The sequence below is a fragment of the Urocampus carinirostris genome, chromosome 8, assembly GCF_059441175.1.
Source record: "Urocampus carinirostris isolate Australia breed hairy pipefish chromosome 8, RoL_Ucar_1.0, whole genome shotgun sequence".
In the NCBI taxonomy this organism is placed as follows: domain Eukaryota; kingdom Metazoa; phylum Chordata; class Actinopteri; order Syngnathiformes; family Syngnathidae; genus Urocampus; species Urocampus carinirostris.
Window position 1 is genome coordinate 16,766,721 of NC_142356.1, and position 23,748 is coordinate 16,790,468.

The 23,748-nt window shown below is 43.1% G+C and overlaps 36 non-coding genes across 36 annotated transcripts; all 36 read right to left on the bottom strand.

Annotated features, from left to right (window-relative positions):
* Positions 1 to 936: 936 nt before the first annotated feature.
* trnac-gca (transfer RNA cysteine (anticodon GCA)) lies at positions 937 to 1,008 on the bottom strand. Its single transcript has one exon. It is a non-coding gene; the product is annotated as a tRNA-Cys (tRNA).
* Positions 1,009 to 1,560: 552 nt separating this feature from the next.
* On the bottom strand, positions 1,561 to 1,632 carry trnac-gca (transfer RNA cysteine (anticodon GCA)). Its single transcript has one exon. It is a non-coding gene; the product is annotated as a tRNA-Cys (tRNA).
* Positions 1,633 to 1,716: 84 nt separating this feature from the next.
* trnac-gca (transfer RNA cysteine (anticodon GCA)) lies at positions 1,717 to 1,788 on the bottom strand. The gene has a single exon. It is a non-coding gene; the product is annotated as a tRNA-Cys (tRNA).
* Positions 1,789 to 2,330: 542 nt separating this feature from the next.
* trnac-gca (transfer RNA cysteine (anticodon GCA)) lies at positions 2,331 to 2,402 on the bottom strand. Its single transcript has one exon. It is a non-coding gene; the product is annotated as a tRNA-Cys (tRNA).
* A 1,323-nt stretch (positions 2,403 to 3,725) lies between these two features.
* Positions 3,726 to 3,797, bottom strand: trnac-gca (transfer RNA cysteine (anticodon GCA)). Its single transcript has one exon. It is a non-coding gene; the product is annotated as a tRNA-Cys (tRNA).
* A 552-nt stretch (positions 3,798 to 4,349) lies between these two features.
* On the bottom strand, positions 4,350 to 4,421 carry trnac-gca (transfer RNA cysteine (anticodon GCA)). Its single transcript has one exon. It is a non-coding gene; the product is annotated as a tRNA-Cys (tRNA).
* An 84-nt stretch (positions 4,422 to 4,505) lies between these two features.
* Positions 4,506 to 4,577, bottom strand: trnac-gca (transfer RNA cysteine (anticodon GCA)). The gene has a single exon. It is a non-coding gene; the product is annotated as a tRNA-Cys (tRNA).
* Positions 4,578 to 4,964: 387 nt separating this feature from the next.
* On the bottom strand, positions 4,965 to 5,036 carry trnac-gca (transfer RNA cysteine (anticodon GCA)). The gene has a single exon. It is a non-coding gene; the product is annotated as a tRNA-Cys (tRNA).
* Positions 5,037 to 5,276: 240 nt separating this feature from the next.
* trnac-gca (transfer RNA cysteine (anticodon GCA)) lies at positions 5,277 to 5,348 on the bottom strand. The gene has a single exon. It is a non-coding gene; the product is annotated as a tRNA-Cys (tRNA).
* Positions 5,349 to 5,579: 231 nt separating this feature from the next.
* On the bottom strand, positions 5,580 to 5,651 carry trnac-gca (transfer RNA cysteine (anticodon GCA)). The gene has a single exon. It is a non-coding gene; the product is annotated as a tRNA-Cys (tRNA).
* A 1,165-nt stretch (positions 5,652 to 6,816) lies between these two features.
* Positions 6,817 to 6,888, bottom strand: trnac-gca (transfer RNA cysteine (anticodon GCA)). The gene has a single exon. It is a non-coding gene; the product is annotated as a tRNA-Cys (tRNA).
* A 240-nt stretch (positions 6,889 to 7,128) lies between these two features.
* trnac-gca (transfer RNA cysteine (anticodon GCA)) lies at positions 7,129 to 7,200 on the bottom strand. The gene has a single exon. It is a non-coding gene; the product is annotated as a tRNA-Cys (tRNA).
* A 387-nt stretch (positions 7,201 to 7,587) lies between these two features.
* trnac-gca (transfer RNA cysteine (anticodon GCA)) lies at positions 7,588 to 7,659 on the bottom strand. The gene has a single exon. It is a non-coding gene; the product is annotated as a tRNA-Cys (tRNA).
* An 853-nt stretch (positions 7,660 to 8,512) lies between these two features.
* Positions 8,513 to 8,584, bottom strand: trnac-gca (transfer RNA cysteine (anticodon GCA)). The gene has a single exon. It is a non-coding gene; the product is annotated as a tRNA-Cys (tRNA).
* A 396-nt stretch (positions 8,585 to 8,980) lies between these two features.
* Positions 8,981 to 9,052, bottom strand: trnac-gca (transfer RNA cysteine (anticodon GCA)). The gene has a single exon. It is a non-coding gene; the product is annotated as a tRNA-Cys (tRNA).
* A 239-nt stretch (positions 9,053 to 9,291) lies between these two features.
* trnac-gca (transfer RNA cysteine (anticodon GCA)) lies at positions 9,292 to 9,363 on the bottom strand. Its single transcript has one exon. It is a non-coding gene; the product is annotated as a tRNA-Cys (tRNA).
* Positions 9,364 to 9,447: 84 nt separating this feature from the next.
* trnac-gca (transfer RNA cysteine (anticodon GCA)) lies at positions 9,448 to 9,519 on the bottom strand. The gene has a single exon. It is a non-coding gene; the product is annotated as a tRNA-Cys (tRNA).
* An 84-nt stretch (positions 9,520 to 9,603) lies between these two features.
* trnac-gca (transfer RNA cysteine (anticodon GCA)) lies at positions 9,604 to 9,675 on the bottom strand. The gene has a single exon. It is a non-coding gene; the product is annotated as a tRNA-Cys (tRNA).
* Positions 9,676 to 10,989: 1,314 nt separating this feature from the next.
* On the bottom strand, positions 10,990 to 11,061 carry trnac-gca (transfer RNA cysteine (anticodon GCA)). The gene has a single exon. It is a non-coding gene; the product is annotated as a tRNA-Cys (tRNA).
* An 84-nt stretch (positions 11,062 to 11,145) lies between these two features.
* On the bottom strand, positions 11,146 to 11,217 carry trnac-gca (transfer RNA cysteine (anticodon GCA)). Its single transcript has one exon. It is a non-coding gene; the product is annotated as a tRNA-Cys (tRNA).
* Positions 11,218 to 12,375: 1,158 nt separating this feature from the next.
* On the bottom strand, positions 12,376 to 12,447 carry trnac-gca (transfer RNA cysteine (anticodon GCA)). The gene has a single exon. It is a non-coding gene; the product is annotated as a tRNA-Cys (tRNA).
* Positions 12,448 to 12,687: 240 nt separating this feature from the next.
* On the bottom strand, positions 12,688 to 12,759 carry trnac-gca (transfer RNA cysteine (anticodon GCA)). Its single transcript has one exon. It is a non-coding gene; the product is annotated as a tRNA-Cys (tRNA).
* Positions 12,760 to 13,458: 699 nt separating this feature from the next.
* trnay-gua (transfer RNA tyrosine (anticodon GUA)) lies at positions 13,459 to 13,530 on the bottom strand. Its single transcript has one exon. It is a non-coding gene; the product is annotated as a tRNA-Tyr (tRNA).
* Positions 13,531 to 13,770: 240 nt separating this feature from the next.
* trnac-gca (transfer RNA cysteine (anticodon GCA)) lies at positions 13,771 to 13,842 on the bottom strand. The gene has a single exon. It is a non-coding gene; the product is annotated as a tRNA-Cys (tRNA).
* A 395-nt stretch (positions 13,843 to 14,237) lies between these two features.
* On the bottom strand, positions 14,238 to 14,309 carry trnac-gca (transfer RNA cysteine (anticodon GCA)). Its single transcript has one exon. It is a non-coding gene; the product is annotated as a tRNA-Cys (tRNA).
* An 84-nt stretch (positions 14,310 to 14,393) lies between these two features.
* On the bottom strand, positions 14,394 to 14,465 carry trnac-gca (transfer RNA cysteine (anticodon GCA)). The gene has a single exon. It is a non-coding gene; the product is annotated as a tRNA-Cys (tRNA).
* A 240-nt stretch (positions 14,466 to 14,705) lies between these two features.
* On the bottom strand, positions 14,706 to 14,777 carry trnac-gca (transfer RNA cysteine (anticodon GCA)). Its single transcript has one exon. It is a non-coding gene; the product is annotated as a tRNA-Cys (tRNA).
* Positions 14,778 to 15,632: 855 nt separating this feature from the next.
* Positions 15,633 to 15,704, bottom strand: trnac-gca (transfer RNA cysteine (anticodon GCA)). The gene has a single exon. It is a non-coding gene; the product is annotated as a tRNA-Cys (tRNA).
* Positions 15,705 to 16,256: 552 nt separating this feature from the next.
* On the bottom strand, positions 16,257 to 16,328 carry trnac-gca (transfer RNA cysteine (anticodon GCA)). Its single transcript has one exon. It is a non-coding gene; the product is annotated as a tRNA-Cys (tRNA).
* An 84-nt stretch (positions 16,329 to 16,412) lies between these two features.
* Positions 16,413 to 16,484, bottom strand: trnac-gca (transfer RNA cysteine (anticodon GCA)). Its single transcript has one exon. It is a non-coding gene; the product is annotated as a tRNA-Cys (tRNA).
* Positions 16,485 to 16,871: 387 nt separating this feature from the next.
* Positions 16,872 to 16,943, bottom strand: trnac-gca (transfer RNA cysteine (anticodon GCA)). Its single transcript has one exon. It is a non-coding gene; the product is annotated as a tRNA-Cys (tRNA).
* A 708-nt stretch (positions 16,944 to 17,651) lies between these two features.
* Positions 17,652 to 17,723, bottom strand: trnac-gca (transfer RNA cysteine (anticodon GCA)). Its single transcript has one exon. It is a non-coding gene; the product is annotated as a tRNA-Cys (tRNA).
* A 240-nt stretch (positions 17,724 to 17,963) lies between these two features.
* Positions 17,964 to 18,035, bottom strand: trnac-gca (transfer RNA cysteine (anticodon GCA)). Its single transcript has one exon. It is a non-coding gene; the product is annotated as a tRNA-Cys (tRNA).
* Positions 18,036 to 18,889: 854 nt separating this feature from the next.
* Positions 18,890 to 18,961, bottom strand: trnac-gca (transfer RNA cysteine (anticodon GCA)). Its single transcript has one exon. It is a non-coding gene; the product is annotated as a tRNA-Cys (tRNA).
* Positions 18,962 to 20,125: 1,164 nt separating this feature from the next.
* Positions 20,126 to 20,197, bottom strand: trnac-gca (transfer RNA cysteine (anticodon GCA)). Its single transcript has one exon. It is a non-coding gene; the product is annotated as a tRNA-Cys (tRNA).
* A 75-nt stretch (positions 20,198 to 20,272) lies between these two features.
* On the bottom strand, positions 20,273 to 20,344 carry trnar-gcg (transfer RNA arginine (anticodon GCG)). The gene has a single exon. It is a non-coding gene; the product is annotated as a tRNA-Arg (tRNA).
* Positions 20,345 to 23,748: the final 3,404 nt, after the last annotated feature.

The following is a 23,748-nucleotide window of genomic DNA, read 5'->3' on the forward strand; positions in this document are numbered from 1 at the left end:
AGGGGGTATCCAGAGTTGAACTGAGGACCTTTTGATCTGCAGTCAAATGCTCTACCACTAAGCTACACCCCCACATGGAATGTAGTTCTTCCATACAAAAGCCTGGTAGAAAAAGTACGTGATACCCCTATATGTATTGTCGCAAAGAAAGCAATAAGGGGGTATCCAGAGTTAAACCGGGGACCCTTTGATCTGCAGTCAAATGCTCTACCACTGAGCTACACCCCCACATGTAATATTACTTTTCCATCCAAACGACTGGTAGAAAAAGTACCTGATATCACTTAATGTATTGTCGCAAAGAAAGCAATAAGGGGGCAACCAGAGTTGAACTGGGGACCTCTTGATCTGCAGTCAAATGCTCTACCAATGAGCTACACCCCCACATGGAATGTGGTTTTTCCATACAAAAACCTGGTAGAAAAAGTACCCGATACCACTATATGTATTGTCGCAAAGAAAGCAATAAGGGGGTACCCATAGTTGAACTGGGGACCTCTTGATCTGCAGTCAAATGCTCTACCACTGAGCTACACCCCCTCAAGGAAAAATGCTTTTCCATACAAAAACCTGGTAGAAAAGGTACCCGATACCACTATATGTAATGTCGCAAAGAAAGCAATAAGGGGGCATCCAGAGTTGAACTGGGGACCTCTTGATCTGCAGTCAAATGCTCTACCACCGAGCTACACTCCCACATGTAATATTACTTTTCCATCCAAACGACTGGTAGAAAAAGTACCTGATATCACTTAATGTATTGTCGCAAAGAAAGCAATAAGGGGGCATCCAGAGTTGAACTGGGGACCTCTTGATCTGCAGTCAAATGCTCTACCACTGAGCTACACCCCCACATGGAATGTGGTTTTTCCATACAAAAACCTGGTAGAAAAAGTACCCGATACCACTATATGTATTGTCGCAAAGAAAGCAATAAGGGGGTACCCAGAGTTGAACTGGGGACCTTTTGATCTGCGGTCAAATGCTCTACCACTGAGCTACACCCCCTCAAGGAAAAATGCTTTTCCATACAAAAACCTGGTAGAAAACGTACCCGATACCACTATATGTAATGTCGCAAAGAAAGCAATAAGGGGGCATCCAGAGTTGAACTGGGGACCTCTTGATATGCAGTCAAATGCTCTACCACTGAGCTACACCCCCACATGGAATATGGTTTTTCCATAAAAAAACCTGGTAGAAAAAGTACCCGATACCACTATATGTATTGTCGCAAAGAAAGCAATAAGGGGGTACCCAGAGTTGAACTTGGGACCTCTTGATCTGCAGTCAAATTCTCTACCACTGAGCTACACCCCCATATGTAATATTACTTTTCCATCCAAACGACTGGTAGAAAAAGTACCTGATATCACTTAATGTATTGACGCAAAGAAAGCAATGAGGGGGCATCCAGAGTTGAACTGGGGACCTCTTGATCTGCAGTCAAATGCTCTACCACTGAGCTAAACCCCCACATGGAATGTGGTTTTTCCATACAAAAACCTAGTAGAAAAAGTACCCAATACCCTTATATATATTGTCGCAAAGAAAGCAATAAGGGGGTACCCAGAGTTGAACTGGGGACCTCTTGATCTGCAGTCAAATGCTCTACCACTGAGCTACACCCCCTCAAGGAAAATTGCTTTTCCATACAAAAACCTGGTAGAAAAAGTACCCGATACCACTATATGTAATGTCGCAAAGAAAGCAATAAGGGGGTACCCAGAGTTGAACTGGGGACCTCTTGATCTGCAGTCAAATGCTCTACCACTGAGCTACACCCCCACAAGGAATATTGCTTTTCCATACAAAAGACTGGTAGAAAAAGTACCTGATATCACTCAATGTATTGACGCTAAAAGGGGGTATGCAGAGTTGAACTGGGGACCTCTTGAACTGCAGTCAAATGCTCTACCACTGAGCTACACCCCCACATGGAATACGGTTCTTCCATACAAAAACCTGGTAGAAAAAGTACCCGATACCCCATATGTATTGTCGCAAAGAAAGCAATAAGGGGGTACTCAGAGTTGAATTGGGGACCCTTTGATCTGCAGTCAAATGCTCTACCACTGAGCTACACCCCCACAAGGAACACTGTTTTTCCATACAAACAAATGGTAGAAAAAGCACCCGATACCCCTATATGTATTGTCGCAAAGAAAGCAATAAGGGGGTACCCAGAGTTGAACTGGGGACCTCTTGATCTGCAGTCAAATGCTCTACCACTGAGCTACACCCCATCAAGAAAAATTGCTTTTCCATACAAAAACCTGGTAGAAAAAGTACCCGATACCACTATATGTATTGTCGCAAAGAAAGCAATAAGGGGGTACCCAGAGTTGAACTGGGGACCTCTTGATCTGCGGTCAAATGCTCTACCACTGAGCTACACCCCCATATGTAATATTACTTTTCCATCCAAACGACTGGTAGAAAAAGTACCTGATATCACTTAATGTATTGACGCAAAGAAAGCAATGAGGGGGCATCCAGAGTTGAACTGGGGACCTCTTGATCTGCAGTCAAATGCTCTACCACTGAGCTAAACCCCCACATGGAATGTGGTTTTTCCATACAAGAACCTAGTAGAAAAAGTACCCAATACCCCTATATATGTTGTCGCAAAGAAAGCAATAAGGGGGTACCCAGAGTTTAACTGGGGACCTCTTGATCTGCAGTCAAATGTTCTACCACTGAGCTACACCCCCACAAGGAATATTGCCTTTCCATACAAACGACTGGTAGAAAAAGTACCTGATCTCACTCAATGTATTGACGCAAAAAGGGTGTATCCAGAGTTGAACTGGGGACCTCTTGAACTGCAGTCAAATGCTCTACCACTGAGCTACACCCCCACATGGTATATGGTTCTTCCATACAAAAACCTGGTAGAAAAAGTACTCGATACCCCTATATGTATTGTCGCAAAGAAAGCAATAAGGGGGTATCCAGAGTTAAACCGGGGACCCTTTGATCTGCAGTCAAATGCTCTACCACTGAGCTACACCCCCACATGTAATATTACTTTTCCATCCAAACGACTGGTAGAAAAAGTACCTGATATCACTTAATGTATTGTCGCAAAGAAAGCAATAAGGGGGCAACCAGAGTTGAACTGGGGACCTCTTGATCTGCAGTCAAATGCTCTACCACTGAGCTACACCCCCACATGGAATGTGGTTTTTCCATACAAAAACCTGGTAGAAAAAGTACCCGATACCACTATATGTATTGTCGCAAAGAAAGCAATAAGGGGGTACCCATAGTTGAACTGGGGACCTCTTGATCTGCAGTCAAATGCTCTACCACTGAGCTACACCCCCTCAAGGAAAAATGCTTTTCCATACAAAAACCTGGTAGAAAAGGTACCCGATACCACTATATGTAATGTCGCAAAGAAAGCAATAAGGGGGCATCCAGAGTTGAACTGGGGACCTCTTGATCTGCAGTCAAATGCTCTACCACCGAGCTACACTCCCACATGTAATATTACTTTTCCATCCAAACGACTGGTAGAAAAAGTACCTGATATCACTTAATGTATTGTCGCAAAGAAAGCAATAAGGGGGCATCCAGAGTTGAACTGGGGACCTCTTGATCTGCAGTCAAATGCTCTACCACTGAGCTACACCCCCACATGGAATGTGGTTTTTCCATACAAAAACCTGGTAGAAAAAGTACCCGATACCACTATATGTATTGTCGCAAAGAAAGCAATAAGGGGGTACCCAGAGTTGAACTGGGGACCTTTTGATCTGCAGTCAAATGCTCTACCACTGAGCTACACCCCCTCAAGGAAAAATGCTTTTCCATACAAAAACCTGGTAGAAAACGTACCCGATACCACTATATGTAATGTCGCAAAGAAAGCAATAAGGGGGCATCCAGAGTTGAACTGGGGACCTCTTGATCTGCAGTCAAATGCTCTACCACTGAGCTACACCCCCACATGGAATATGGTTTTTCCATAAAAAAACCTGGTAGAAAAAGTACCCGATACCACTATATGTATTGTCGCAAAGAAAGCAATAAGGGGGTACCCAGAGTTGAACTTGGGACCTCTTGATCTGCAGTCAAATTCTCTACCACTGAGCTACACCCCCATATGTAATATTACTTTTCCATCCAAACGACTGGTAGAAAAAGTACCTGATATCACTTAATGTATTGACGCAAAGAAAGCAATGAGGGGGCATCCAGAGTTGAACTGGGGACCTCTTGATCTGCAGTCAAATGCTCTACCACTGAGCTAAACCCCCACATGGAATGTGGTTTTTCCATACAAAAACCTAGTAGAAAAAGTACCCAATACCCTTATATATATTGTCGCAAAGAAAGCAATAAGGGGGTACCCAGAGTTGAACTGGGGACCTCTTGATCTGCAGTCAAATGCTCTACCACTGAGCTACACCCCCTCAAGGAAAATTGCTTTTCCATACAAAAACCTGGTAGAAAAAGTACCCGATACCACTATATGTAATGTCGCAAAGAAAGCAATAAGGGGGTACCCAGAGTTGAACTGGGGACCTCTTGATCTGCAGTCAAATGCTCTACCACTGAGCTACACCCCCACAAGAAATATTGCTTTTCCATACAAAAGACTGGTAGAAAAAGTACCTGATATCACTCAATGTATTGACGCTAAAAGGGGGTATGCAGAGTTGAACTGGGGACCTCTTGAACTGCAGTCAAATGCTCTACCACTGAGCTACACCCCCACATGGAATACGGTTCTTCCATACAAAAACCTGGTAGAAAAAGTACCCGATACCCCTATATGTATTGTCGCAAAGAAAGCAATAAGGGGGTACCCAGAGTTGAACTGGGGACCTCTTGATCTGCAGTCAAATGCTCTACCACTGAGCTACACCCCATCAAGAAAAATTGCTTTTCCATACAAAAACCTGGTAGAAAAAGTACCCGATACCACTATATGTATTGTCGCAAAGAAAGCAATAAGGGGGTACCCAGAGTTGAACTGGGGACCTCTTGATCTGCGGTCAAATGCTCTACCACTGAGCTACACCCCCATATGTAATATTACTTTTCCATCCAAACGACTGGTAGAAAAAGTACCTGATATCACTTAATGTATTGACGCAAAGAAAGCAATGAGGGGGCATCCAGAGTTGAACTGGGGACCTCTTGATCTGCAGTCAAATGCTCTACCACTGAGCTAAACCCCCACATGGAATGTGGTTTTTCCATACAAGAACCTAGTAGAAAAAGTACCCAATACCCCTATATATGTTGTCGCAAAGAAAGCAATAAGGGGGTACCCAGAGTTTAACTGGGGACCTCTTGATCTGCAGTCAAATGCTCTACCACTGAGCTACACCCCCACAAGGAATATTGCCTTTCCATACAAACGACTGGTAGAAAAAGTACCTGATCTCACTCAATGTATTGACGCAAAAAGGGTGTATCCAGAGTTGAACTGGGGACCTCTTGATCTGCAGTCAAATGCTCTACCACTGAGCTACACCCCCTCAAGGAACACTGTTTTTCCATACAAACAAATGGTAGAAAAAGCACCCGATACCCCTATATGTATTGTCGCAAAGAAAGCAATAAGGGGGTACCCAGAGTTGAACTGGGGACCTCTTGATCTGCAGTCAAATGCTCTACCACTGAGCTACACCCCCACATGGAATGTTAGTTTTCCATCCAAACAACTGGTAGAAAAAGTACCTGATATCACTTAATGTATTGACTCAAAGAAAGCAATAATGGGGCATCCAGAGTTGAACTGGGGACCTCTTGATCTGCAGTCAAATGCTCTACCACTGAGCTAAACCCCCACATGGAATGTGGTTTTTCCATACAAGAACCTAGTAGAAAAAGTACCCAATACCCCTATATATGTTGTCGCAAAGAAAGCAATAAGGGGGTACCCAGAGTTTAACTGGGGACCTCTTGATCTGCAGTCAAATGCTCTACCACGGAACTACACCCCCACATGTAATATTACTTTTCCATACAGACGACTGGTAGAAAAAGTACCTGATATCACTTGATGTATATGCATAAAGGGGGTATCCAGAGTTGAACTGAGGACCTTTTGATCTGCAGTCAAATGCTCTACCACTAAGCTACACCCCCACATGGAATGAAGTTCTTCCATACAAAAACCTGGTAGAAAAAGTACGTGATACCCCTATATGTATTGTCGCAAAGAAAGCAATAAGGGGGTATCCAGAGTTAAACCGGGGACCCTTTGATCTGCAGTCAAATGCTCTACCACTGAGCTACACCCCCACATGGAATATAGTTTTTCCATACAAAAACCTGGTAGAAAAAGTACCCGATACCCCTATATGTATTGTCGCAAAAAAAGCAATAAGGGGGTACCCAGAGTTGAATTGGGGACCCTTTGATCTGCAGTCAAATGCTCTACCACTGAGCTACACCCCCACATGGAATATAGTTTTTCCATACAAAAACCTGGTAGAAAAAGTACCCGATACCACTATATGTATTGTCGCAAAGAAAGCAATAAGGGGAAACCCAGAGTTGAACTGGGGACCTCTTGATATGCAGTCAAATGCCCTACCACTGAGCTACACCCCCACATGTAATATTACTTTTCCATCCAAACGACTGGTAGAAAAAGTACCTGATATCACTTAATGTATTGTCGCAAAGAAAGCAATAAGGGGGCATCCAGAGTTGAACTGGGGACCTCTTGATCTGCAGTCAAATGCTCTACCACTGAGCTACACCCCCACAAGGAACACTGTTTTTCCATACAAACAAATGGTAGAAAGAGCACCCGATACCCCTATATGTATTGTCGCAAAGAAAGCAATAAGGGGGTACCCAGAGTTGAACTGGGGACCTCTTGATCTGCAGTCAAATGCTCTACCACTGAGCTACACCCCCACATGGAATGTTAGTTTTCCATCCAAACAACTGGTAGAAAAAGTACCTGATATCACTTAATGTATTGACTCAAAGAAAGCAATAATGGGGCATCCAGAGTTGAACTGGGGACCTCTTGATCTGCAGTCAAATGCTCTACCACTGAGCTAAACCCCCACATGGAATGTGGTTTTTCCATACAAGAACCTAGTAGAAAAAGTACCCAATACCCCTATATATGTTGTCGCAAAGAAAGCAATAAGGGGGTACCCAGAGTTTAACTGGGGACCTCTTGATCTGCAGTCAAATGCTCTACCACTGAGCTACACCCCCACAAGGAATATTGCCTTTCCATACAAACGACTGGTAGAAAAAGTACCTGATCTCACTCAATGTATTGACGCAAAAAGGGTGTATCCAGAGTTGAACTGGGGACCTCTTGAACTGCAGTCAAATGCTCTACCACTGAGCTACACCCCCACATGGTATATGGTTCTTCCATACAAAAACCTGGTAGAAAAAGTACTCGATACCCCTATATGTATTGTCGCAAAGAAAGCAATAAGGGGGTACTCAGAGTTGAACTGGGGACCCTTTGATCTGCAGTCAAATGCTCTAACACTGAGCTACACCCCCACAAGGAACACTGTTTTTCCATACAAACAAATGGTAGAAAAAGCACCCGATACCCCTATATGTATTGTCGCAAAGAAAGCAATAAGGGGGTACCCAGAGTTGAACTGGGGACCTCTTGATCTGCAGTCAAATGCTCTACCACTGAGCTACACCCCCACATGGAATGTTAGTTTTCCATCCAAACAACTGGTAGAAAAAGTACCTGATATCACTTAATGTATTGACTCAAAGAAAGCAATAATGGGGCATCCAGAGTTGAACTGGGGACCTCTTGATCTGCAGTCAAATGCTCTACCACTGAGCTAAACCCCCACATGGAATGTGGTTTTTCCATACAAGAACCTAGTAGAAAAAGTACCCAATACCCCTATATATGTTGTCGCAAAGAAAGCAATAAGGGGGTACCCAGAGTTTAACTGGGGACCTCTTGATCTGCAGTCAAATGCTCTACCACGGAACTACACCCCCACATGTAATATTACTTTTCCATACAGACGACTGGTAGAAAAAGTACCTGATATCACTTGATGTATATGCATAAAGGGGGTATCCAGAGTTGAACTGAGGACCTTTTGATCTGCAGTCAAATGCTCTACCACTAAGCTACACCCCCACATGGAATGAAGTTCTTCCATACAAAAACCTGGTAGAAAAAGTACGTGATACCCCTATATGTATTGTCGCAAAGAAAGCAATAAGGGGGTATCCAGAGTTAAACCGGGGACCCTTTGATCTGCAGTCAAATGCTCTACCACTGAGCTACACCCCCACATGTAATATTACTTTTCCATCCAAACGACTGGTAGAAAAAGTACCTGATATCACTTAATGTATTGTCGCAAAGAAAGCAATAAGGGGGCATCCAGAGTTGAACTGGGGACCTCTTGATCTGCAGTCAAATGCTCTACCACTGAGCTACACCCCCACATGGAATGTGGTTTTTCCATACAAAAACCTGGTAGAAAAAGTACCCGATACCACTATATGTATTGTCGCAAAGAAAGCAATAAGGGGGTACCCAGAGTTGAACTGGGGACCTCTTGATCTGCAGTCAAATGCTCTACCACTGAGCTACACCCCCTCAAGGAAAAATGCTTTTCTATACAAAAACCTGGTAGAAAAGGTACCCGATACCACTATATGTAATGTCGCAAAGAAAGCAATAAGGGGGCATCCAGAGTTGAACTGGGGACCTCTTGATCTGCAGTCAAATGCTCTACCACTGAGCTACACCCCCACATGGAATATGGTTTTTCCATAAAAAAACCTGGTAGAAAAAGTACCCGATACCACTATATGTATTGTCGCAAAGAAAGCAATAAGGGGGTAACCAGAGTTGAACTGGGGACCTCTTGATCTGCAGTCAAATGCTCTACCACTGAGCTACACCCCCTCAAGGAAAATTGCTTTTCCATACAAAAACCTGGTAGAAAAAGTACCAGATACCACTATATGTAATGTCGCAAAGAAAGCAATAAGGGGGTACCCAGAGTTGAACTGGGGACCTCTTGATCTGCAGTCAAATGCTCTACCACTGAGCTACACCCCCACAAGGAATATATCTTTTCCATACAAACAACTGGTAGAAAAAGTACCTGATATCACTTAATGTATTGACGCAAAGAAAGCAATGAGGGGGCATCCAGAGTTGAACTGGGGACCTCTTGATCTGCAGTCAAATGCTCTACCACTGAGCTAAACCCCCACATGGAATGTGGTTTTTCCATACAAAAACCTGGTAGAAAAAGTACCCGATACCACTATATGTATTGTCGCAAAGAAAGCAAATGGGGGTACCCATAGTTGAACTGGGGACCTCTTGATCTGCAGTCAAATGCTCTACCACTGAGCTACACCCCCACATGTAATATTACTTTTCCATCCAAACGACTGGTAGAAAAAGTACCTGATATCACTTAATGTATTGACGCAAAGAAAGCAATGAGGGGGTACCCAGAGTTGAACTGGGGACCTCTTGATCTGCAGTCAAATGCTCTACCACTGAGCTACACCCCCTCAAGGAAAATTGCTTTTCCATACAAAAACCTGATAGAAAAAGTACCCGATACCACTATATGTAATGTCGCAAAGAAAGCAATAAGGGGGTACCCAGAGTTGAACTGGGGACCTCTTGATCTGCAGTCAAATGCTCTACCACTGAGCTACACCCCCACAAGGAATATTGCTTTTCCATACAAAAGACTGGTAGAAAAAGTACCTGATATCACTCAATGTATTGACGCTAAAAGGGGGTATCCAGAGTTGAACTGGGGACCTCTTGAACTGCAGTCAAATGCTCTACCACTGAGCTACACCCCCACATGGAATTCGGTTCTTCCATACAAAAACCTGGTAGAAAAAGTACCCGATACCCCTATATGTATTGTCGCAAAGAAAGCAATAAGGGGGTACTCAGAGTTGAACTGGGGACCTCTTGATCTGCGGTCAAATGCTCTACCACTGAGCTACACCCCCATATGTAATATTACTTTTCCATCCAAACGACTGGTAGAAAAAGTACCTGATATCACTTAATGTATTGACGCAAAGAAAGCAATGAGGGGGCATCCAGAGTTGAACTGGGGACCTCTTGATCTGCAGTCAAATGCTCTACCACTGAGCTACACCCCCACATGGAATGTGGTCTTTCCATACAGACGACTGGTAGAAAAAGTACCTGATATCACTTAATGTATTGACGCATAAAGGGGGTATCCAGAGTTGAACTGGGGACTTTTTGATCTGCAGTCAAATGCTCTACCACTGAGCTACACCCCCACATGGAATGTGGTTTTTCCATTCAAACAAATGGTAGAAAAAGTACCCGATACCCCTATATGTATTGTCGCAAAGAAAGCAATAAGGGGGCATCCAGAGTTGAACTGGGGACCTCTTGATCTGCAGTCAAATGCTCTACCACTGAGCTACACCCCCACATGGAATATGGTTTTTCCATAAAAAAAACTGGTAGAAAAAGTACCTGATATCACTTAATGTATTGACGTAAAGAAAGCAATGAGGGGGCATCCAGAGTTGAACTGGGGACCTCTTGATCTGCAGTCAAATGCTCTACCACTGAGCTAAACCCCCACATGGAATGTGGTTTTTCCATACAAAAACCTGGTAGAAAAAGTACCCGATACCACTATATGTATTGTCGCAAAGAAAGCAATAAGGGGGTACCCATAGTTGAACTGGGGACCTCTTGATCTGCAGTCAAATGCTCTACCACTGAGCTACACCCCCATATGTAATATTACTTTTCCATCCAAACGACTGGTAGAAAAAGTACCTGATATCACTTAATGTATTGACGCAAAGAAAGCAATGAGGGGGCATCCAGAGTTGAACTGGGGACCTCTTGATCTGCAGTCAAATGCTCTACCACTGAGCTAAACCCCCACATGGAATGTGGTTTTTCCATACAAAAACCTAGTAGAAAAAGTACCCAATACCCTTATATATATTGTCGCAAAGAAAGCAATAAGGGGGTACCCAGAGTTGAACTGGGGACCTCTTGATCTGCAGTCAAATGCTCTACCACTGAGCTACACCCCCTCAAGGAAAATTGCTTTTCCATACAAAAACCTGGTAGAAAAAGTACCCGATATCACTATATGTAATGTCGCAAAGAAAGCAATAAGGGGGTACCCAGAGTTGAACTGGGGACCTCTTGATCTGCAGTCAAATGCTCTACCACTGAGCTACACCCCCACAAGGAATATTGCTTTTCCATACAAAAGACTGGTAGAAAAAGTACCTGATATCACTCAATGTATTGACGCTAAAAGGGGGTATCCAGAGTTGAACTGGGGACCTCTTGAACTGCAGTCAAATGCTCTACCACTGAGCTACACCCCCACATGGAATACGGTTCTTCCATACAAAAACCTGGTAGAAAAAGTACCCGATACCCCTATATGTATTGTCGCAAAGAAAGCAATAAGGGGGTACTCAGAGTTGAACTGGGGACCCTTTGATCTGCAGTCAAATGCTCTACCACTGAGCTACACCCCCACATGGAATGTTAGTTTTCCATCCAAACAACTGGTAGAAAAAGTACCTGATATCACTCAATGTATTGACTCAAAGAAAGCAATAATGGGGCATCCAGAGTTGAACTGGGGACCTCTTGATCTGCAGTCAAATGCTCTACCACTGAGCTAAACCCCCACATGGAATGTGGTTTTTCCATACAAGAACCTAGTAGAAAAAGTACCCAATACCCCTATATATGTTGTCGCAAAGAAAGCAATAAGGGGGTACCCAGAGTTAAACTGGGGACCTCTTGATCTGCAGTCAAATGCTCTACCACGGAACTACACCCCCACATGTAATATTACTTTTCCATACAGACAACTGGTAGAAGAAGTACCTGATATCACTTGATGTATTGACGCATAAAGGGGGTATCCAGAGTTGAACTGAGGACCTTTTGATCTGCAGTCTAATGCTCTACCACTGAGCTACACCCCCACATGGAATGAAGTTCTTCCATACAAAAACCTGGTAGAAAAAGTACGTGATACCCCTATATGTATTGTCGCAAAGAAAGCAATAAGGGGGTATCCAGAGTTAAACCGGGGACCCTTTGATCTGCAGTCAAATGCTCTACCACTGAGCTACACCCCCACATGTAATATTACTTTTCCATCCAAACGACTGGTAGAAAAAGTACCTGATATCACTTAATGTATTGTCGCAAAGAAAGCAATAAGGGGGCATCCAGAGTTGAACTGGGGACCTCTTGATCTGCAGTCAAATGCTCTACCACTGAGCTACACCCCCACATGGAATGTGGTTTTTCCATACAAAAACCTGGTAGAAAAAGTACCCGATACCACTATATGTATTGTCGCAAAGAAAGCAATAAGGGGGTACCCAGAGTTGAACTGGGGACCTCTTGATCTGCAGTCAAATGCTCTACCACTGAGCTACACCCCCTCAAGGAAAAATGCTTTTCCATACAAAAACCTGGTAGAAAAGGTACCCGATACCACTATATGTAATGTCGCAAAGAAAGCAATAAGGGGGCATCCAGAGTTGAACTGGGGACCTCTTGATCTGCAGTCAAATGCTCTACCACTGAGCTACACCCCCACATGGAATATGGTTTTTCCATAAAAAAACCTGGTAGAAAAAGTACCCGATACCACTATATGTATTGTCGCAAAGAAAGCAATAAGGGGGTACCCAGAGTTGAACTGGGGACCTCTTGATCTGCAGTCAAATGCTCTACCACTGAGCTACACCCCCACAAGGAATATATCTTTTCCATACAAACAACTGGTAGAAAAAGTACCTGATATCACTTAATGTATTGACGCAAAGAAAGCAATGAGGGGGCATCCAGAGTTGAACTGGGGACCTCTTGATCTGCAGTCAAATGCTCTACCACTGAGCTAAACCCCCACATGTAATATTACTTTTCCATACAGACGACTGGTAGAAAAAGTACCTGATATCACTTGATGTATTGACGCATAAAGGGGGTATCCAGAGTTGAACTGAGGACCTTTTGATCTGCAGTCAAATGCTCTACCACTAAGCTACACCCCCACATGGAATGTAGTTCTTCCATACAAAAACCTGGTAGAAAAAGTACGTGATACCCCTATATGTATTGTCGCAAAGAAAGCAATAAGGGGGTATCCAGAGTTAAACCGGGGACCCTTTGATCTGCAGTCAAATGCTCTACCACTGAGCTACACCCCCACATGTAATATTACTTTTCCATCCAAACGACTGGTAGAAAAAGTACCTGATATCACTTAATGTATTGTCGCAAAGAAAGCAATAAGGGGGCAACCAGAGTTGAACTGGGGACCTCTTGATCTGCAGTCAAATGCTCTACCACTGAGCTACACCCCCACATGGAATGTGGTTTTTCCATACAAAAACCTGGTAGAAAAAGTACCCGATACCACTATATGTATTGTCGCAAAGAAAGCAATAAGCGGGTACCCAGAGTTGAACTGGGGACCTCTTGATCTACAGTCAAATGCTCTACCACTGAGCTACACCCCCTCAAGGAAAAATGCTTTTCCATACAAAAACCTGGTAGAAAAGGTACCCGATACCACTATATGTAATGTCGCAAAGAAAGCAATAAGGGGGCATCCAGAGTTGAACTGGGGACCTCTTGATCTGCAGTCAAATGCTCTACCACTGAGCTACACCCCCACATGGAATATGGTTTTTCCATAAAAAAACCTGGTAGAAAAAGTACCCGATACCACTATATGTATTGTCGCAAAGAAAGCAATAAGGGGGTACCCAGAGTTGAACTGGGGACCTCTTGATCTGCAGTCAAATGCTCTACCACTGAGCTAAACCCCCACATGGAATGTGGTTTTTCCATACAAAAACCTGGTAGAAAAAGTACCCGATACCACTATATGTATTGTCGCAAAGAAAGCAAATGGGGGTACCCATAGTTGAACTGGAGACCTCTTGATCTGCAGTCAAATGCTCTACCACTGAGCTACACCCCCATATGTAATATTACTTTTCCATCCAAACGACTGGTAGAAAAAGTACCTGATATCACTTAATGTATTGACGCAAAGAAAGCAATGAGGGGGCATCCAGAGTTGAACTGGGGACCTCTTGATCTGCAGTCAAATGCTCTACCACTGAGCTAAACCCCCACATGGAATGTGGCTTTTCCATACAAAAACCTAGTAGAAAAAGTACCCAATACCCTTATATATATTGTCGCAAAGAAAGCAATAAGGGGGTACCCAGAGTTGAACTGGGGACCTCTTGATCTGCAGTCAAATGCTCTACCACTGAGCTACACCCCCTCAAGGAAAATTGCTTTTCCATACAAAAACCTGATAGAAAAAGTACCCGATACCACTATATGTAATGTCGCAAAGAAAGCAATAAGGGGGTACCCAGAGTTGAACTGGGGACCTCTTGAACTGCAGTCAAATGCTCTACCACTGAGCTACACCCCCACATGGAATGCGGTTCTTCCATACAAAAACCTGGTAGAAAAAGTACCCGATACCCCTATATGTATTGTCGCAAAGAAAGCAATAAGGGGGTACTCAGAGTTGAACTGGGGACCCTTTGATCTGCAGTCAAATGCTCTACCACTGAGCTACACCCCCACAAGGAACGCTGTTTTTCCATACAAACAAATGGTAGAAAAAGCACCCGATACCCCTATATGTATTGTCGCAAAGAAAGCAATAAGGGGGTACCCAGAGTTGAACTGGGGACCTCTTGATCTGCAGTCAAATGCTCTACCACTGAGCTACACCCCCATATGTAATATTACTTTTCCATCCAAACGACTGGTAGAAAAAGTACCTGATATCACTTAATGTATTGACGCAAAGAAAGCAATGAGGGGGCATCCAGAGTTGAACTGGGGACCTCTTGATCTGCAGTCAAATGCTCTACCACTGAGCTAAACCCCCACATGGAATGTGGTTTTTCCCTACAAAAACCTAGTAGAAAAAGTACCCAATACCCTTATATATATTGTCACAAAGAAAGCAATAAGGGGGTACCCAGAGTTGATTTGAGGACCTCATGACCTGCAGTCAAATGCTCTACCACTGAGCTACACCCCCACATGGAATGTGGTCTTTCCATACAGACGACTGGTAGAAAAAGTACCTGATATCACTTAATGTATTGACGCATAAAGGGGGTATCTAGAGTTGAACTGGGGACTTTTTGATCTGCAGTCAAATGCTCTACCACTGAGCTACACCCCCACATGGAATGTGGTTTTTCCATTCAAACAAATGGTAGAAAAAGTACCCGATACCCCTATATGTATTGTCGCAAAGAAAGCAATAAGGGGGCATCCAGAGTTGAACTGGGGACCTCTTGATCTGCAGTCAAATGCTCTACCACTGAGCTACACCCCCACATGGAATGTGGTTTTTCCATAAAAAAACCTGGTAGAAAAAGTACCCGATACCACTATATGTATTGTCGCAAAGAAAGCAATAAGGGGGTACGCAGAGTTGAACTGGGGACCTCTTGATCTGCAGTCAAATGCTCTACCACTGAGCTACACCCCCTCAAGGAAAATTGCTTTTCCATACAAAAACCTGGTAGAAAAAGTACCCGATACCACTATATGTAATGTCGCAAAGAAAGCAATAAGGGGGTACCCAGAGTTGAACTGGGGACCTCTTGATCTGCAGTCAAATGCTCTACCACTGAGCTACACCCCCACAAGGAATATATCTTTTCCATACAAACAACTGGTAGAAAAAGTACCTGATATCACTTAATGTATTGACGTAAAGAAAGCAATGAGGGGGCATCCAGAGTTGAACTGGGGACCTCTTGATCTGCAGTCAAATGCTCTACCACTGAACTAAACCGGCACATGGAATGTGGTTATTCCATACAAAAACCTGGTAGAAAAAGTACCCGATACCACTATATGTATTGTCGCAAAGAAAGCAATAAGGGGGTACCCATAGTTGAACTGGGGACCTCTTGATCTGCAGTCAAATGCTCTACCACTGAGCTACACCCCCATATGTAATATTACTTTTCCATCCAAACGACTGGTAGAAAAAGTACCTGATATCACTTAATGTATTGACGCAAAGAAAGCAATGAGGGGGCATCCAGAGTTGAACTGGGGACCTCTTGATCTGCAGTCAAATGCTCTACCACTGAGCTAAACCCCCACATGGAATGTGGTTTTTCCATACAAAAACCTAGTAGAAAAAGTACCCAATACCCTTATATATATTGTCGCAAAGAAAGCAATAAGGGGGTACCCAGAGTTGAACTGGGGACCTCTTGATCTGCAGTCAAATGCTCTACCACTGAGCTACACCCCCTCAAGGAAAATTGCTTTTCCATACAAAAACCTGGTAGAAAAAGTACCCGATACCACTATATGTAATGTCGCAAAGAAAGCAACAAGGGGGTACCCAGAGTTGAACTGGGGACCTCTTGATCTGCAGTCAAATGCTCTACCACTGAGCTACACCCCCACAAAGTATATTGCTTTTCCATACAAAAGACTGGTAGAAAAAGTACCTGATATCACTCAATGTATTGACGCTAAAAGGGGGTATCCAGAGTTGAACTGGGGACCTCTTGAACTGCAGTCAAATGCTCTACCACTGAGCTACACCCCCACATGGAATACGGTTCTTCCATACAAAAACCTGGTAGAAAAAGTACCCGATACCCCTATATGTATTGTCGCAAAGAAAGCAATAAGGGGGTACTCAGAGTTGAACTGGGGACCCTTTGATCTGCAGTCAAATGCTCTACCACTGAGCTACACCCCCACAAGGAACGCTGTTTTTCCATACAAACAAATGGTAGAAAAAGCACCCGATACCCCTATATGTATTGTCGCAAAGAAAGCAATAAGGGGGTACCCAGAGTTGAACTGGGGACCTCTTGATCTGCAGTCAAATGCTCTACCACTGAGCTACACCCCCATATGTAATATTACTTTTCCATCCAAACGACTGGTAGAAAAAGTACCTGATATCACTTAATGTATTGACGCAAAGAAAGCAATGAGGGGGCATCCAGAGTTGAACTGGGGACCTCTTGATCTGCAGTCAAATGCTCTACCACTGAGCTAAACCCCCACATGGAATGTGGTTTTTCCCTACAAAAACCTAGTAGAAAAAGTACCCAATACCCTTATATATATTGTCACAAAGAAAGCAATAAGGGGGTACCCAGAGTTGATGTGAGGACCTCTTGACCTGCAGTCAAATGCTCTACCACTGAGCTACACCCCCACATGGAATGTGGTCTTTCCATACAGACGACTGGTAGAAAAAGTACCTGATATCACTTAATGTATTGACGCAAAGAAAGCAATGAGGGGGCATCCAGAGTTGAACTGGGGACCTTTCGATCTGCAGTCAAATGCTCTACCACTGAGCTACACCCCCACATGGAATATAGTTTTTCCATACAAAAACCTGGTAGAAAAAGTACCCGATACCCCTATATGTATTGTCGCAAAAAAAGCAATAAGGGGGTACCCAGAGTTGAATTGGGGACCCTTTGATCTGCAGTCAAATGCTCTACCACTGAGCTACACCCCCAAATGGAATATAGTTTTTCCATACAAAAACCTGGTAGAAAAAGTACCCGATACCACTATATGTATTGTCGCAAAGAAAGCAATAAGGGGAAACCCAGAGTTGAACTGGGGACCTCTTGATCTGCAGTCAAATGCCCTACCACTGAGCTACACCCCCATATGTAATATTACTTTTCCATCCAAACGACTGGTAGAAAAAGTACCTGATATCACTTAATGTATTGTCGCAAAGAAAGCAATAAGGGGGCATCCAGAGTTGAACTGGGGACCTCTTGATCAGCAGTCAAATGTTCTACCACTGAGCTACATCCCCACATGGAAGATGGTTTTTCCATACAAAAACATAGTAGAAAAAGTACCCAATACCCCTATATATATTGTGGCAAAGAAAGCAATAAGGGGGTACCCAGAGTTGAACTGGGGACCTCTTGATCTGCAGTCAAATGCTCTACCACTGAGCTACACCCCCACATGGAATGTGGTTTTTCCATACAAAAACCTGGTAGAAAAAGTACCCGATACCCCTATATAATTTTCGCAAAGAAAGCAACAAGGGGGTATCCAGAGTTGAACTGGGGACCCTGCGATTTGCAATCAAATGCTCTACCACTGAGCAACACCCCCACATGGAATGTGGTTTTTCCCTACAAACAAATGGTAGAAAAAGTACCCGATATCACTCAATGTATTGACGCAAAAAGGGGGTATCCAGAGTTGAACTGGGGACCTCCTGATCTGCAGTCAAATGTTCTACCACTGAGCTACACCCCCGCATGTAATATTACTTTTACATCCAAACGACTGGTAGAAAAAGTACCTGATATCACTTAATGTATTGACGCAAAGAAAGCAATAAGGGGGCATCCAGAGTTGAACTGGGGACCTCTTGATCTGCAGTCAAATGCTCTACCACTGAGCTACACCCCCACATGGAATTTGATTCTTCCATACAAAAACCTGGTAGAAAAAGTACCCGATACCCCTATAAGTATTGTTGCAACAAAAGCAATAAGGGGCTACCCAGAGTTGACCTGGGGACCCTTTGATCTGCAGTCGAATGCTCTACCACTGAGCTAAACCCCCACATGGAATGTGGTTTTTCCATACAAAAACCTGGTAGAAAAAGTACCCGATACCACTATATGTATTGTCGCAAAGAAAGCAATAAGGGGGTACACAGAGTTGAACTGGGGACCTCTTGATCTGCAGTCAAATGCTCTACCGCTGAGCTACACCCCCACAAGGAACACTGTTTTTCCATACAAACAAATAGTAGAAAAAGCACCCGATACCACTATATGTATTGTCGCAAAGAAAGCAATAAGGGGGTACCTAGAGTTGAACTGGGGACCTCTTGATCTGCAGTCAAATGCTCTACCACTGAGCTACACCCCCACATGGAATGTTACTTTTCCATCCAAACGACTGGTAGAAAAAGTACCTGATATCACTTAATGTATTGACGCAAAGAAAGCAATAAGGGGGCATCCAGAGTTGAACTGTGGACCTCTTCATCTGCAGTCAAATGCTCTACCACTGAGCTAAACCCCCACATGGAATGTGGTTTTTCCATACAAAAACCTAGTAGAAAAAGTACCCAATACCCCTATTTATATTGTCGCAAAGAAAGCAATAAGGGGGTACCCAGAGTTACACTGGGGACCTCTTGATCTGCAGTCAAATGCTCTACCACTGAGCTACACCCCCACATGGAATGTGGTTTTCCATACAATAACCTAGTAGAAAAAGTACCCAATACCCCTATATATATAGTCGCAAAGAGAGCAATAAGGGGGTACCCAGAGTTGAACTGGGGACCTCATGATCTGCAGTCAAATGCTCTACCACTGAGCTACACGCCCACATGGGATGTGGTTTTTCCATACAAACGACTGGTAGAAAAAGTACCTGATATCACTTAATGTATTGACGCATAAAGGGGGTATCCAGAGTTGAACTGGGGACCTCTTGATTTGCAGTCAAATCCTGTACCACTGAGCTATACCCCCACATGAAATGAAGTTCTTCCATACAAACAAATGGTAGAAAAAGTACCCGATACCCCTATATATATTGTCGCAAAGAAAGCAATAACGGGGTACCCAGAGTTGAACTGGGGACCTCTTGATCTGCAGTCAAATGCTCTACCACCGAGCTACACCCCCACATGAAATGTGGTTTTTCCATACAAAAACCTAGTAGAAAAAGTACCCAATACCCCTATATACATTGTTGCAAAGAAAGCAATAACGGGTACCCAGAGTTGAACTGGGGACCTCTTGATCTGCAGTCAAATGCTCTACCACCGAGCTACACCCCCACATGAAATGTGGTTTTTCCATACAAAAACCTAGTAGAAAAAGTACCCAATACCCCTATATACATTGTTGCAAAGAAAGCAATAACGGGTACCCAGAGTTGAACTGGGGACCTCTTGATCTGCAGTCAAATGCTCTACCACTGAGCTACATCCCCACATGGAAGATGGTTTTTCCATACAAAAACATAGTAGAAAAAGTACCCAATACCCCTATATATATTGTCGCAAAGAAAGCAATAAGGGGGTACCCAGAGTTGAACTGGGGACCTCTTGATCTGCAGTCAAATGCTCTACCACTGAGCTACACCCCCACATGAAATGTAGTTTTTCCATACAAACGACTGGTAGAAAAAGTCCCTGATATCACTTAATGTATTGACGCATAAAGGGGGTATGCAGAGTTGAACTGGGGACCTCTTGATCCGCAGTCAAATGCTCTACCACTGAGCTACACCCCCACATGGAATGTAATTCTTCCATACAAAAACCTGGTAGAAAAAGTACCTGATACCACTATATGTATTCTTGCAAAGAAAGCAATAAGGGGGTACCCAGAGTTGAACTGGGGACCCTTTGATCTGCAGTCAAATGCTCAAATACTAAGCTACACCCCCACATGGAATGTGGTTTTTCCATACGAACAAATGATAGAAAAAGTACCCGATACCACTATATGTATTGTCGCAAAGAAAGCAATAAGGGGATATCCAGAGTTGAACTGGGGACCCTTTGTTCTGCAGTCAAATGCTCTACCACTGCAATTAACCAAAATACACAAACTACCACATAAACACACATTTTCAGACACTCATAGGTCAAAAATTTTTTATCTATTTTACGCAACACCCAGAGGGGGCTGACATTATTGTCCACCATCAATCAACATGCAATGGTTTTTTTCTTCGGGTAAACGTAGTAGCAAGATGGGGGACAATGATATCAGTTCCCACTAAGTGAAGCTCATCTTATGTAATATAAATGCAAGATATTCGACCTATGAGTATTTTTACATGATGCATATGTATTTTTTCTTAAAAGTCAAACCGATATTGTTTTTTTTTAAACAAATGAAGTTTGTTTTTTACCACTAGGGGGTGCTAAGTAATACACACTGTCCTTTTAACAAAAAGTTATGTGAGATATTGAATTTTGGGAAAACACAAGGATAAATCCCGCCCCAAAGTTCATGGGGGCATGTCCCAATTTGGAGACTATTCTCTCTAAGACGTGCAAATCTCATCAATAGCCGTTCGGTAGGATTATGTCAGTTAGCCTCTTGCTCAAACAGCTGTTTTTACATGGAGGTCAAAGTTCACAGCAGGGGGCACACAAAATTGGCCGTAGCGGAATTTCCGAGCCGGCAGAAAAGCAGGTGACGGCCGCAGGATCGGATGCATGGATGCGTTCACTTACTATATCTTTCTTGCTTTTCCAAGTTGCCAGACACAAAGTTGCCGAAACAAGCAATTATTTTGTGATATTCTATCCAAGTTGAATAAAATATGAATGATTTAACTGTTATTAACATGAATATTGTGATATCTTGTTTCATTGTATCTTAAATAAAACTGTAGTGACATATATACATACAACACATGAAAACATGTTTTACTTTTGTGTATGTTTTTTTTTATATGTGTAAAAACTAGTTTGGAAAATGTAGTTTTATTTTGGAAAATCAACACTTTTTGTCAATCCACATTCATTTATCGACCCAACGAGTTTCTCCTTTTGATTATTCAATATTGATGGTTAGTTTTTGTCATGATTACTGATCAGTATCACCTGTGCCCGTTTATTTGGCGCCAGCCGCTGCGGGCTACCTGATTGGTTCCCTGTCCTTTTTAAGCCCAGTCCGTTCACTCGCCTGTTGTCAGTCCGTCAGCGAACCTCTGTTCTTACAAGCAAGCATTTTGTCTCTGACTTTGTTTGCACCCGTTTTTTTCACCCGTCCGTTCTTGACCTCTCCGTTTGTCTCCGGCTTCGACCTTTTTTCGACCCTGACCACGTTTGCTCTCCAGTCCCGGCTGACGACCCGTTTTTGATCCTGACCACGTGTTGCTTTCCTGTCCCGGCTATCGACCTGTTTTTTCCGTCCTTGACACCGCTATCTCCCGCTCCGTAAGATCCCCTTCCGTATTCGGATCACGGTCCAATTGTGTGAGCGGCTTGCTTCCACATCCAGCGAGCACTGCCCTTCCTCTTTCTATCAATAAACTTGTGGTTAACGCTACGCATTTGGATGCTGATTCCGTTCTGGTCGTGACAGTTTTTTTTAAAAGCTAGCAGAATACTAACTAGGATGCTGTATTTTTTGTTGACGTCCTCCGACAGAAAAAAAAATATTTGCTTTTTTAATATAGTTTTTTAATGAGAAGCGTGAAACGCAGGCAGTAACTCCATGAAGAGAGCATCGATACAACAGCTTCTGCTGGCCGCACAGTCGTTAAACATCCTCCTGATTAGAGTTAAGTGTAAGCAATGGTCAACAAGTGTAGGGTCCTCTAGTTATTTATTATTTGGAGGGGATTGCTCCATTTTTTAAATACCATCTATGCTTTGTCCAACCGCTAATCACAATAGTCACTGTAGGCATGGGAAACCCTGAACTGGTTGCCAGCCAATGGAAAAACATTTGATTGTACAAGTGTGTTAAATTTCTGCTAATAAAATTGTCAAATTTAATTTAGAAACTCTTGGAAGGGTATTCGCTTATGTGCGGTCCCTTTTCAAGGTTTCTTCATTTTCCTCGTGTTGAGCTTTTTGAGTTTTTCCTTCCCCTCACGTAGGTTTTAGATCAGGGGATGGTGTAATAATAGTCTGTGGTCTGTGCAGCCCTTTGAGACTCTTTGTGATTAAGGGCGTCACAAATAAACATGACTTGATTTGACTATAGTATTTGCTGTGAGGGAATTGCGTTCCAAAAAGAAACTAGGATAGGCGAAATCTGTGAAGTAGAAAATTACAGTATTATACAATTGTCTATATTGTAGGTGCAGAACAATTTGACAATATTATGAGTTTTAGAGAAAAATCAAGAGATAATCACACCTGTCAACCTCAGCCAATTGCAATGCTCCTTATTAAGCGGTGGTGAACCGCACAAACACAACGCGGCACCTATTTATTCACAGCAAGACAGACTTTGTAGAATACTGAGACAACATTGGCACTCTACAATGACATCATTTTCTACCTGTGACTGAGACGATCCGGATCAGAACTGAAAGAAAAAGAAAATAGTCTTATCTTTTTAATTCCCAAAATTATACGGCATACACAATTTCAAATGATCCAAAAACGTATACCGTAAATTCCGGACTATAGAGCGCACCTGATTAAAAGCCGCACCCACCACATTTTAAGAGGACAGCCGCTTTTGTACTTACACAAGGCGCACCTGTATATAAGCCGCATGCGCCCACATTATAACATGTAACACAATCACAAATTTAACCTAAACCCGACTTTGAGTTCTGCGATTGTAACTGAATGTAAAGTACCCAGTCCAAAAACCACAGCCGGCAAAATGAACGGAAAATTATACCGGTACTTAAGGTTTGATGCAGACCTGCAGAGTCCGGGTCCCGTTGAAAATAATCCAAGGAGAAAAAAAAGTATATTTCCAAAGGTAAAGGTGGAAAAAATATATATCCACTATTGTCCGCTGCGTCCACAAACACGTCTCACCTTTACTCCACTTCCCGTCAGCCCCCATTGTTTTCACCCCTTCTTTTTGATTCGCCCGTGGAAAACATATCAGAATAAGTCTCTAAAATAAATACATTACAAAAATATACAGTTGCAAATACATATTATACATGGTTACACGTATTTACAAAGAAAGACGGTACACCGAGAG